General features: G+C 49.4%; 1 pseudogene; it reads right to left on the reverse strand.

Moving 5' to 3' along the window:
- Nucleotides 1-322: 322 nt before the first annotated feature.
- Nucleotides 323-1,907, reverse strand: LOC109735934 (12-oxophytodienoate reductase 1-like; annotated as a pseudogene).
- Nucleotides 1,908-14,459: the final 12,552 nt, after the last annotated feature.

The raw sequence follows: 14,459 nt of genomic DNA on the forward strand, positions 1-14,459 counted from the left end.
ATGAATCAAGATTGATAAGGAGTTAGTTAATGATGTTTGAGCATATACTTTTTTTGGGTGTATTTATTTTTGGTTGGTATCTATGGATTGATCACAAGCCGAAACATAGTTAGAACTCTAATATGTCTTGAACTTATACTGAATTCAATTAATGAAAATCTCATAACATTTTCTAATCTATTTGATAGTTGCCAATTAAAAGGAGATATTTTTGCGAACTTTGTTATAGCCCTTGCGGCTGCTGAAGCCGCTATTGGAATAGGCCGGATAGGGAAGTCCCCTCCTCATCAAAACAAAACCAACCCGTGAGGACGCACCACCGTTTTTGGGTACCGTGGGAATATAATTTGTCTTACAGGTTGTTGAAGACAGTGATGTCACTGTTGATGAAAAAAATAATATCTTGACATATTGGCATTACATGGGAGAACAAAGGTAAATTATTGATGGAAATGATACAATGCGCATGCCCGTGCATACACACATTGAATAAATCATTACCTACTGTATAAAATCAAACACATCACTAATTCAAGTCGACTGGGTGAACTACTCGCCATTCGATCCTTCAAGGAAAGGATAATCTGTGTAGCCAATGACAGGATCTTGCGTGTAGAAAGTGTTGCGGTCGTACTTGTTCAAGGGTGAGTCGAGCTCGAATCTCTTAGGCAAATCTGGATTAGCCAGAAAGATAAAAGATCCTCCCATAAGCAACGAGATCAGCATAGCCGTCGGCCACCACTTTGTTGCCTTCCTCTCGATCATACCCTCCGGCGGCAATGAAAGTGCCGTTGAATGATTTCCTGAAGGGCAAGAGCCCATGGGGTATCTGACTGCGGCCATCCACAATGGCCATCCGCGGCTCTACCATATGGCAATAGACAAACCCTTGATGTTTGTTGAGTTGTTGCACCATGTACATTCCGAGTGCATGCGGATCAGAGTCGAAGCAATCCATGTAATCCACAAATGGAGACAACCTGATTCCTACGCAATCGGCACCAATCTCATGGACAATAGCATCAATTACCTCCACTGCAAAACGGCACCGGTTCTCGAGGTTTCCACCATACTCATCGGTGCGATCGTTAGAGCTGTCTTTCATGAACTGCTCCAATAGGTACCCATGTGCCCCGTGGATCTCAACACCGTCGAACCCCGACTCGATGGCATTCCGGGCAGCGCGTCTGAAGTCATCGACGATCAATGGTATCTCCTCTGTTTGAAACTGCCGGGGCTTGGAGTAAACCATGCCGGACTCAGCATCGGGTGTTATCTGTTTGTCGGTGCTGGAGATCGGCGCCTGTCCATCTGGCTGGAAATCTGTTTTGTTTCAATATAAAAAGAGAGCAAGATATAAGTACTGTAACAATTAATCGATTACGGGAATTATATAGTTCAGCAAGACAAAATAGCATCGATGCCTATAATTGCTTAGGAAAGGGACGTACCATTCGTGGAGACCCTCCCGACGTGCGAAAGCTGACAGAAGAAGAGAGCGCCCTTGCGGTGGACGGCGTCGACGATGGGCTTCCAGGCGTCGACCTGCTGCTGCGTCCAGACGCCGGGCGTCTCCGGGTACCCCTGCGCGGTGGCGGAGACGCCAGTTGCCTCCGCGACGAGCAGGCCGCCCTCCGTCGCCCGCTGCGAGTAGTACAGCGCGGCGTGCGGCTGCGGCACGTTGGTGTAGGAGCGGCAGCGCGTGAGCGGCGCGAGCACCACCCGGTGGGAGAGCTCGAACCTCCCTATCTTGTGCGGCGTCAGCAGTGGGATCGCCTCCTTCGCCACCATCATCTTGCTCGCTACCATCTTGTGTGAACTGGATGCAGATTGTGCAGTGCAGCGCCAATAGGATGCTATGCCAAAGGAATCGCTAAAACCTGCTCTGTTTCTTGCTTCTGAACTAAGCTCTGTATGTCTGTGGCTTAACATGAGGAGGAAGATTGTATTTATAGTTATAGGTGCCGGCGGCATCCCGCGCCGCGCGTCTTTTCCTACGGTGTCGACATTGGTTGACCAGACTCTGTTCCCGTTTCCTCTTCCTCTCGTCACCCTCTCCTCCGAAGAGAAGCGCATCCTGTGGGAACAAGATACAGTGTATCTGGCCGTGTTCTCATCAAGGCTCCAGCACTTTGGTGTTTTTCTTTTCTTTTGAGCCGAGCAGTTTGGTGCTGATTGCGATCGGTCAGCATGGAAGCGATGACGCAAACTTGTGTGTCCTAGCCTTTCTGGTTGTACAATGTGTACTTTAGAAAAACTGAATTTCACAGAGCATTACGACAAGATCTCTGTAGATCATTCATTTGAGAAAGTTTGAACTCAGGTAGACATATTTTTACAATGAGTGTACTGTTGTTTAAAGTTAAAACCAGTTGTGATATTACATTAGACCATGTAATTCCAATAAATTTTACTCTGCGTGTGACTCTTCGGCTGTTGTGATGTAGTCTCGGCTGCGTGTGACTCTTCGTCCGGGTGTGGACTCGGTCGCTCGTTGCCTTTCGGCTGCACCAATAGCCTTGAGGCATCATGGATGGTCTCGGTTGATTGGAGCTCTTCGTCTACGGTGGTGGTGTTCTCGTGCGGCTCAGGTTGGTAATGGTTGCTCAAGACCCTCTCATGGTTACCGTTGTGTTGCGGCGAGCTTGGTGCTCTTGGTGTTGTCTCGACTCATCTTTGCTCAAGGATGGCGCAAAATGCCTCTCAAACTGCTATTCGTTCCGTTTTTCTGTGACGGAGCCCCAGTCAAGGTTCGTGTCTGGGATGACACTCGTTGATTGTGGATGCTCCTAAGTTGTGCCACGAGGCCGGTATGCCCGCCGATGCGTTCGGCTGTTTGCAAAGTCCTGGTATTGTGATCTCTCGACGACACCCCACGTCTACTTGTGTCTCTCATGGTGATGGTCTTATATCCGCCACCTAGGCTGTGCCTTGTACGGTTTTCGGCCCGGTTTTCCTTATAAACGGGGTCAATTTGTTAAGGTTTTTGATCCGGTTTTCCTTATAAACTGGATCACCACTCTGGCATTCTGGCCACTTTGAGTAATATATTCAGGTGGGAAAACTCCCTCCCGGTGATTCTCAACAAAAATGTACTCCCAAGATATAGTGGTCAACGAGTTCAGTAGATAACCTCTTTTGTGGTAAAAGAATTAGGACGACGATAACTGCCACACGTGTGGGCGTTAAGGGGTCTGCCCACACGTTTTGTGTGGTGCCTAAAAGGACCAGCTCACACGCCTACGTGTGGGCAAAACAACTAGCGCCCACACGCCTCTTTTTTCCCTTGCGGTTCCTTTCACATGTCTACGTGTGGGCAAAATGCATAACGCCCACACGACCTCTCTCAGCCACCTACCTCACGGTCCCGCACGCCCAGCGTGGCAGTCACCACGCGTCCCTGCAGTTGCCATGGTCCGGACCCTCTTCAATGTCCGTTTACCTGCAGTTGCCATGTCGCTGAACTACAGTTGCCATGTCGAACAACTACAGTTGCCATGGTTGCTCAACTGCAGTTGCCATCTCAGGTCAAGTGCCAGATGCCATTTTGGACAAGTGCAGCTGTTGCCATGTATGGTCTGGTTTACTATAGTTGCCATGATTTAAAAACTTTAGAGGTTGCCACCTACTAACATTAAGCAGTTTCCATGTAGCGCTACAAAGAGACATGGCAAAACAACATGTTCGGGTAAAAGAGAGAGTTGACATATGCTTACAAGCACACTAGGGGCAGTTGCCGTGTACCCTGCAAAACATATGGCAACTGATATGTACGGGTAAAAAAAAGAGAGTTGCCATCTGCTTGCAAGCACACTAGGGCAGTTGCCATATACACTGCAAAACGCATGGCAACTGACAGCTTGGGTGTGGGAGAGGAGACGGGCGTGTGGGCGAGATGGCAAACGCCCACACACCAGCCCTTGTGCGTGAGTGAAAACTGGTGTGTGGGCGAACTGCTAAACGCCCACACACCGGCCCCTCCGTGTGGTGAAACAGACGTGTGGGCGACCGGGTAAATGCCCACACACCAGCCCGATCCTACGTGGCACCACAAACATGCCAAGATTCGTGCACCCATAAACGGACGCGGATCCACGCGTGTGGGCGGGATGCAAACGCCCACACGTGTGGGCGTTAGTGTTTCCGAAGAATTAAACCCTTTTGTAACTTAGAGCATCTCCAGCCGCGCCCCCAACAGGCACCCAGATCATTTTTTAGCGTCGGCGCCCAAAAAATGGCTCAGTCGCGTACCAGGAGCCCATTTTTCACTGGATTGGGCCGAAACTCGCGCCGCTGGACCCAGGCCGAACCCGGCGCGCTAGGGGTCGCCTGGGGCGCCAGGGAAACCGATTTTTGGCGTGAATGGGAATGGGCCCGCCGAGTCAGCGACACGCCGCTTCGTCGTCCTCATCGCCTCGGTTCCCGCGGGAATCAATGCCAAGTCTGCCGCGCTGCCGCACCGATCAGCCTGCCTTGATGCCTCACAGGCGGCGCAGTGAAGGCGCCGCAATGCGCGTCCCGCCCGCTCCTGCCACACATCACCCGGCATGGAGGTTCTCACCGCCCCGCTTCGGCTATAAATGCCGACCTCCCCGCCGGTGAATGCCACAGTCGCCACAACTCGCCTTCTCTCTCGCCTCGTCTCACCACAGAAGCAACTCTCCCCCCTCTTCCCCCGCCGACGAGCAATGGCTGAGCGGTACCCCGGCGACGCCGCGGCTGCGAACGGCTTCGGTCGCCGCCATCTCCACGAGGACGAGGCGCGCCTCCTCTACGAGGCCGACTATTCGACACCCCCAGACATGCGGGTGCCGGGCTCATGGAAGTTGAGCGTCGGCGGCGTCCCGGTACCCCCGGTGCCCACCGGGGTTGAACGGCGGGCCGAGATCGCCTGCATCCGTTCGTCGCTGTCGGAGGAGCAGCGAAACGAGACGAGGTACGCCATCGACAGCCACACGTTGTGGACGATGTACTTCGACCGCCGCCGCAAAGACCAGACCGCCTCCGCCAACGGCACCATCCCCCGCGGCCGATTCAACGCCGACGGGCGGCGCGAATGGTGGGGCGTGCCCGGCCGCACCCTCGAGGTCGTCCTCAACCACATCGAGACCGGCAACACGCCGCGTCTCGAGTACCAGGCGCGCCCGTCCTTCTCTCGCCGTCGTGGCAGCTCCTGGACGCCGCGGCTAATGGAGGCGGTGACCTCCTCATCGTCGGGCTCCGGTTCTCTCTCCTCCGGGTCGCCAGCGCTCCGCCCCGTCAAGCCGGAGCCGCAGGAGACGCCGCTTGGGCGCCGCACCCGCAGCGCTGCCCTCATCATCAACGAGGGCGACCGCCCCTCCCGCGTTCCCTCCGCCTAGTCCGGCCGAAGACCGTGCCGGGGTTGCTCCCCAAGAAGGAGCACGCAGAAATGGCCGCCGACGACGAGACCGCCCTCAAGTGGGTGAAGGCGGACTACGTCCGTGAGCAGGTGGCGCGCCAGCGCCGGGCCTACGCTGAGATCAAGGCACGGCACCGCGGACGCGAGGAGGGCGGCGTCGTCGTCCTCGACAACGACGAGGAGGACGCGCCTGGGCCGTCCAACCCGACGCGTGTCGGCGACCCTGGTCAGGGGTGCAGTAGGGACGGCGCCGGCTCCGGCGGGACGCAGGGCGGCGACGACAACAACGACGACGGCGGCAGCGACTACACCCAGTTCTACAGGCTCCTTGGCATGTAGAAGGCGGGCGGCAGCCGCGGCGTAGTAGGGCTAGGCGTAGTTTGTTTGTTTTCTTATTTTTTGTACAAATTTGAATGAAAAATCGCCGAGTTTGTGCCAAATTCGTATCAGATCGCCGAGTTTGCGCCGATTTTGGAGGCGACCTGGGAGCGACGACTGGAAACGCAATCGCCCCATGATGAAAGTAAATGCTGATTCGACCCTAAACAGCGCTTTTTCAACATCCTGGGGGCCCTACGGCTAAAGATGCTCTTAGCATAGGTAACAACCTGAACTTCTTTCCTGGAAGGCTTGGTGCTCGCGGCACATTAGCGTCTGGCGATGGGAACAAGCCAGGAGAAGCTTCCTGACCTTTTCATGATTCCATCAGTTGAGTGTTGTCGCACTTGTCTACATCGTGCGAACGTCAGCAGAAACGTGGAGTTGACTGCGCTGCTGCCGCATGCTAGATGCTACTCCTCTAACCACTCCTCTCAGCCAGCGTTTGTTCTTTAAAATAAATGAACAAAAACAAACCTGATGCAGACTTGTCGAACGAAAAGAAACACGTTTATACATCACTGCGAGTTTTTGCTACCGTCTCCTTGGAGCCCGGTATTTAAAAAATTTGAAAACCGTAATTCAAAGTTTCAAAACGAATATTGAAAGCTTATATGTGTTCACTATGGTCCTCTAAATTTTCATTTTAAAATATAGTTATTTGTAAGCTGAAAGAAACAAATCTCAGCCCAAAAACATCTACTAGGGTCAAACTTTGACCATAAATTTTACTGATAAAATATATATTGTATGTCACCGTTGGTATTCTCTTTTGAACACAAATTCAATAGTACTATTACTTTCTATAGCATATGAATCGTATTTTGGTAGTCGTATACTTTCCACTTTTTTGGTCAAACTTTGATGATCTACACGGGATGCATAATAGGTTCAATAGTACTACTACTCTAATTGGCAGCCTCACGAGCAAGTCTACCTATTGTGTCCGGCGTCATGATGTGGGCAGCCCAGATGGAGACGCATGGTCTGGACGACTGTACAAGGACTCGAGAATCATGTACCCGACGCATTGTAATCGGGCATCCCAATGGCAAACGAATCAATAGATGGCTATTGTTTTCAAACTAGGAATGTGAGCAAGGTTTACCTACCTGCATCATCGTGCTTCAGCAGAGCGCCTACCTGGAATGGCAGGACAAAAAGGGAATCGAGGCCAACTAGATCTAGCAGCGCGTACGAGCTGTGTTGGTGTCGCAATAAAAGCTAGCGGGGCAGACATAAATCACTAACGAATCACAATTTTTGATTTAGTAAAACACATCTACTGCCTGTTGGGGATCTTTGTAGAGATTTAAAATTTTCTACGCATCACCAAGATCAATCTATGGAGTCATCTAGCAACTAGAGAGAGAGGAGTGCATCTACATACCCTTGTAGATCGCGAGCAAAAGCGTTCAAGAGAACGGGGGAGTCGTACTCCTCGTGATCCAAATCACCGATGATCCTAGCGCTGAACGGACGGCACCTCCGCGTTCAACACACGTACGGAGCGGAGACGTCTCCTCCTTCTTGATCCAGCAAGGGGGAAGGAGAGGTTCATGGAGATCCAGCAGCACGACGGCGTGGTGGTGGATGCAGCGGGATTCCAGCAGGGCTTCGCCAAGTGCTACTAGAGGAGGAAGAGGTGTCACGGGAGGGAGAGGGAGGCGCCAGGGCTTAGGGTGCGGCTGCCCTCCCTCCCCTCCACTATATATAGGGGCTAGGGGGCGCATGCCCCCCTTGGAGATCCCATCTAGAGGGGGCGGCGGCCCCTCGGGGGGCAACGGACCCCTTAGGGTTTCCAACCAGGGGGCACATGCCCCCTCGGGGGGCAACGGCCCCCTAGGGTTTCCAACCCTAGGCGCCTTGGGCCCTTGGGTGGGGCGCACCAGCCCACCAGGGGCTGGTTCCCACGCCACTTCAGCCCATGGGGCCCTCCGGGATAGGTGGCCCCACCCGGTGGACCCCCGGGACCCTTTCGGTGGTCCCGGTACAATACCGGTGACCCCCGAAACTCTCCCGGTGGCCGAAACTGGACTTCCTATATATAAAACTTTACCTCCGGACCATTCCGGAACTCCTCGTGACGTCCGGGATCTCATCCGGGACTCCGAACAACTTTCGGTTAACCGCATACTAATATCTCTACAACTCTAGCGTCACCGAACCTTAAGTGTGTAGACCCTACAGGTTCGGGAATCATGCAGACATGACCGAGACACCTCTCTAGACAATAACCAACATCGGGATCTGGATACCCATGTTGGCTCCCACACATTCCACGATGATCTCATCGGATGAACCACGATGTCGAGGATTCGAGCAATCCCGTACACAATTCCCTTTGTCAATCGGTACGTTACGTGCCCGAGATTCGATCGTCGGTATCCCAATACCTCGTTCAATCTCGTTATCGGCAAGTCACTTTACTCATTCCGCAATGCATGATCCCGTGACTAACTACTTAGTCACATTGAGCTCATTATGATGATGCAATACCGAGTGGGCCCAGAGATACCTCTCCGTCATACGGAGTGACAAATCCCAGTCTCGATCCGTGCCAACCCAACAGACACTTTCGGAGATACTTGTAGTGCACCTTTATAGCCACCTAGTTACGTTGTGACGTTTGGTACACCCAAAGCATTCCTACGGTATCCGGGAGTTGCACGATCTCATGGTCTAAGGAAATGATACTTGACATTAGAAAAGCTTTAACAAACGAACTACACGATCTAGTGCTATGCTTAGGATTGGGTCTTGTCCATCACATCATTCTCCTAATGATGTGATCCCGTTATCAATGACATCCAATGTCCATGGTCAGGAAACCGTAACCATCTATTGATCAACGAGCTAGCCAACTAGAGGCTCACTAGGGACATGTTATGGTCTATGTGTTCACACATGTATTACGATTTCCGGATAACACAATTATAGCATGAACAATAGACAATTATCATGAACAAGGAATTATAATAATAACCATTTTATTATTGCCTCTAGGGCATATTTCCAACAGTCTCCCACTTGCACTAGAGTCAGTAATCTAGTTACATTGTGATGAATCGTACACCCATAGAGTTCTGGTGTTGATCATGTTTCACCCGTGGAAGAGGTTTAGTCAACGGATCTGCGACATTCAAATCCGTATGCACTTTACAAATATCTATGTCTCCATTTTGAACATTTTCACGAATGGAGTTGAAGCGACGCTTGATGTGCCTGGTCTTCTTGTGAAACCTGGGCTCCTTGGCAAGGGCAATAGCTCCAGTGTTGTCACAGAAGAGAGTCATCGGCCCCGATGCATTGGGAATAACTCCTAGGTCGGCAATGAACTCTTTCATCCAGATTGCTTCATGTGCTGCCTCCGAGGCTGCCATGTACTCCGCTTCACATGTAGATCCCGCCACGATGCTTTGCTTGCAACTGCACCAGCTGACTGTCCCACCATTCAAAATATACACGTATCCGGTTTGTGACTTAGAGTCATCCAAATCTGTGTCGAAGCTAGCATCGACGTAACCCTTTACGACGAGCTCTTCATCACCTCCATAAACGAGAAACATATCCTTAGTCCTTTTCAGGTACTTCAGGATGTTCTTGACCGCTGTCAAGTGTTCCATGCCGGGATTATTTTGGTACCTTCCTACCAAACTTACGGCAAAGTTTACATCAGGTCTGGTACACAGCATGGCATACATAATAGACCCTATGGCCGAGGCATAGGGGATGACACTCATCTTTTCTCTATCTTCTGCCGTGGTCGGGCATTGAGCCGTGCTCAATCTCACACCTTGCAATACAGGAAAGAACCCCTTCTTGGACTGGTCCATATTGAACTTCTTCAATATCTTGTCAAGGTATGTGCTTTGTGAAAGACCTATGAGGCGTCTCGATCTATCTCTATAGATCTTGATGCCTAATATGTAAGCAGCTTCTCCAAGGTCCTTCATTGAAAAACACTTATTCAAGTAGGCCTTTATGCTTTCCAAGAATTCTATATCATTTTCCATCAATATTATGTCATCCACATATAATATGAGAAATGCTACAGAGATCCCACTCACTTTCTTGTAAACACAGGCTTCTCCATAAGTCTGTGTAAACCCAAACGCTTTGATCATCTCATCAAAGTGAATGTTCCAACTCCGAGATGTCTGCACCAGCCCATAGATTGAGCGTTGGAGCTTGCATACCTTGTCAGCATTCTTAGGATCGACAAAACCTTCCGGCTACATCATATACAATTCTTCCTTAAGGAAGCCGTTAAGGAATGCCGTTTTGACGTCCATTTGCCATATTTCATAATCGTAGAATGCGGCAATTGCTAACATGATTCGGACGGACTTCAGCTTCGCTACGGGTGAGAAGGTCTCATCGTAGTCAACTCCTTGAACTTGTCGATAACCCTTAGCGACAAGTCGAGCTTTATAGATGGTAACATTTCCATCCGCGTCCGTCTTCTTCTTAAAGGTCCATTTATTTTCTATCGCTCGCCGATCATCGGGCAAGTCTGTCAAAGTCCATACTTTGTTTTCATACATGGATCCTATCTCGGATTGCATGGCTTCAAGCCATTTGTTGGAATCTGGGCCCGCCATTGCTTCTTCATAGTTCGAAGGTTCACCGTTGTCCAACAACATGATTTCCAGGACAGGGTTGCCTTACCACTCTGGTGCGGAACGTGTCCTTGTGGACCTACGAAGTTCAGTGGTAACTTGATCATGATCGTCATCATTAATTTCCTCTCTAGTCGGTGCAGGCACCACAGAAACATTTTCTTGTGCTGCGCTACTTTCTGGTTCAAGAGGGGTCATCTCATCAAGTTCCACTTTCCTCCCACTTACTTCTTTCGAGAGAAACTCTTTCTCCAGAAAGGACCCATTCTTGGCAACGAAGATCTTGCCTTCGGATAAGGTATACCCAATGGTTTCCTTAGGGTATCATATGAAGACGCATTTTTCCGACTTGGGTTCGAGCTTTTCAGGTTGAAGTTTCTTGACATAAGCATCGCATCCCCAAACTTTTAGAAACGACAGCTTAGGTTTCTTTCCAAACCATAATTCATACGGTGTCGTCTCAACGGATTTCGACGGAGCCCTATTTAAAGTGAATGTGGTAGTCTCTAAAGCATAACCCCAGAATGATAGCGATAGATCGGTAAGAGACATCATAGATCGCACCATATCCAATAGAGTGCGATTACGACGTTCGGACACACCATTACGCTGAGGTGTTCCAGGCGGCGTGAGTTGTGAAACAATTCCATATTTCCTTAAGTGTGTGCCAAATTCATGACTCAAATATTCCCCTCCACGATCTGATCGTAAGAACTTTATTTTGCTGTCACGTTGATTCTCAACCTCACTCTGAAATTCCTTGAACTTTTCAAAGGTCTCAAACTTGTGTTTCATTAAGTAGACATATCCATATCTACTCAAGTCATCAGTGAGGGTGAGAACATAACGATAGCCACCGCGAGCCTCAATGCTCATTGGACCGCACACATCAGTATATATGATTTCCAATAAGTTGGTTGCTCAATCCATTGTTCCGGAGAACGGAGTCTGGGTCATTTTGCCCATGAGGCATGGTTCGCATGTGTCAAATGATTCATAATCAAGAGACTCCAAAAGTCCATCTGCATGGAGTTTCTTCATGCGTTTGACACCAATGTGACCAAGGCGGCAGTGCCACAAGTATGTGGGACTATCATTATCAACCTTACATTTCTTGGCATTCACACTATGAATATGTGTAACATCATGTTCGAGATTCATTAAGAATAAACCATTGACCAGCGGGGCATGACCATAAAACATATCTCTCATATAAATAGAACAATCATTATTCTCTGATTTAAATGAGTAGCCATCTCGCATCAAACAAGATCCAGATACAATGTTCATGCTCAAAGCTGGCACTAAATAACAATTATTGAGGTTTAAAACTAATCCCGTAGGTAAATGTAGAGGTAGCGTGCCGACGGCGATCACATCAACCTTGGAACCATTCCCGGCGCGCATCGTCACCTCGTCCTTCGCCAGTCTCCGCTTATTCCGCAGCTCCTGCTTTGAGTTACAAATATGAGCAACCGCACCGGTATCAAATACTCAGGAGCTACTACGAGCGCTAGTTAGGTACACATCAATAACATGTATATCACATATACCTTTGGTATTGCCGGCCTTCTTATCCGCTAAGTACTTGGGGCAGTTTCGCTTCCAGTGACCGTTTCCCTTGCAATAAAAGCACTCGGTCTCAGGCTTGGGTCCATTCTTTGTCTTCTTCCCGGCAGCTTGCTTACCGGGCGCGGCAACTCCCTTGCAGTCTTTCTTGAAGTTCTTCTTACCCTTGCCTTTCTTGAACTTAGTGGTTTTATTCACCATCAACACTTGATGTTCCTTTTTGATCTCCACCTCCGCTAATTTCAGCATTGAATATACCTCAGGAATGGTCTTTTCCATCCCCTTCATATTGAAGTTCATCACAAAGCTCTTGTAGCTAGGTGGAAGCGACTGAAGGATTCTGTCAACGACCGCGTCATCCGGGAGATTAACTCCCAGCTAAGACAAGCGGTTGTGCAACCCAGACATTTTGAGTATGTGTTCACTGACGAAACTATTCTCCTCCATCTTACAACTGTAGAACTTGTCAGAGACTTCATATCTCTCGACCCGGGCATGAGCTTGGAAAACCATTTTCAGCTCTTGGAACATCTCATATGCTCCGTGCTGCTCGAAACGCTTTTGGAGCCCCGGTTCTAAGCTGTAAAGCATGCCGCACTGAACCAGGGAGTAATCATCAACACATGTTTGCCAGGCGTTCATAACGTCTTGGTTTGCTGGGACGGGTGCTTCACCTAGCGGTGCTTCAAGGACATATGCTTTCTTGGCAGCTATGAGGATGATCCTCAAGTTCCGGACCCAGTCCGTATAGTTGCTACCATCGTCTTTCAGCTTGGTTTTCTCTAGGAACGCGTTGAAGTTGAGGTTGACATTAGCGTGGGCCATTTGATCTACAAGACATATTGTAAAGATTTTAGACTAAGTTCATGATAATTAAGTTCATCTAATCAAATTATTAATGAACTCCCACTCAGACAGACATCCCTCTAGTCATCTAAGTGATACATGATCCGAGTCAACTAGGCCGTGTCCGATCATCACGTGAGACGGACTAGTCATCATCGGTGAACATCTTCATGTTGACCGTATCTGCTATACGACTCATGTTCGACCTTTCGGTCTCTTGTGTTCTGAGGCCATGTTTGTACATGCTAGGCTCGTCAAGTCAACCTAAGTGTATTGCGTGTGTAAATCTGGCTTACACCTGTTGTATGCGGACGTTAGAACCTATCACACCCGATCATCACGTGGTGCTTCGGAACAATGAACCTTCGCAACGGTGCACAGTTAGGGGGAACACTTTCTTGAAATTTTAGCGAGGGATCATCTTATTTATGCTACCGTCGTTCTAAGCAAATAAGATGTAAAACATGATAAACATCACATGCAATCAAATAGTGACATGATATGGCCAATATCATTTTGCTCCTTTTGATCTCCATCTTCGGGGCGCCATGTTCATCATTGTCATCGGCATGACACCATGATCTCCATCATCGTGTCTTCATGAAGTTGTCTCGCCAACTATTACTTCTACTACTATGGCTAACGGTTAGCAATAAAGTAAAGTAATTACATGACGTCTCAATTGACACGCAGGTCATAAATAAATTAAGACAACTCCTATGGCTCCTACCAGTTGTCATGCTCATCGACATGCAAGTTGTGATTCCTATTACAAGAACATGATCAATCTCATACATCACATATATCATTCATCACATTCTTCTGGCCATATCACATCACATGACACATGCTGCAAAAACAAGTTAGAGTCCTCTAATTGTTGTTGCAAATTTTTACGTGGCTGCTATAGGTTTCTAGCAAGAACGTCTCTTACCTACGCCAAAACCACAACGTGATATGCCAATTTCTTACCCTTCATAAGGACCCTTTTCATCAAATCCGATCCGACTAAAGTGGGAGAGACAGACACCCGCTAGCCACCTTATGCAACTAGTGCATGTCAGTCGGTGGAACCTGTCTCACGTAAGCGTACGTGTAAGGTCGGTCCGGGCCGCTTCATCCCATGATGCCGCCGAATCAAGATAAGACTAGTAACGGCAAGTAAATTGACAAAATCGACGCCCACAACAAATTGTGTTCTACTCGTGCATAGAAACTACGCATGGACCTAGCTCTGATACCACTGTTGGGGATCGTTGCAGAAATTTAAAATTTTCTACGCATCACCAAGATCAATCTATGGAGTCATCTAGCAACTAGAGAGAGAGGAGTGCATCTACATACCCTTGTAGATCGCGAGCGGAAGCGTTCAAGAGAACAGGGTTGATGGAGTCGTACTCGTCGTGATCCAAATCACCGATGATCCTGGCGCCGAACGGACGGCACCTCCGCGTTCAACACACGTACGGAGCGGAGACGTCTCCTTCTTCTTGATCCAGCAAGGGGGAGGAGAAGTTGATGGAGATCCAGCAGCACGACGGCGTGGTGGTGGATACAGCGGGATTCCAGTAAGGCTTCGCCAAGCGCTACTGGAGGAGGAAGAGGTGTCATGAGAGGGAGAGGGAGGCGCCAGGGCTTAGGGTGCGGCTGCCCTCCCTCCCCTT

Source organism: Aegilops tauschii, chromosome 7 (genome assembly GCF_002575655.3).
Source record: "Aegilops tauschii subsp. strangulata cultivar AL8/78 chromosome 7, Aet v6.0, whole genome shotgun sequence".
Taxonomy (NCBI): Eukaryota; Viridiplantae; Streptophyta; class Magnoliopsida; order Poales; family Poaceae; genus Aegilops; species Aegilops tauschii.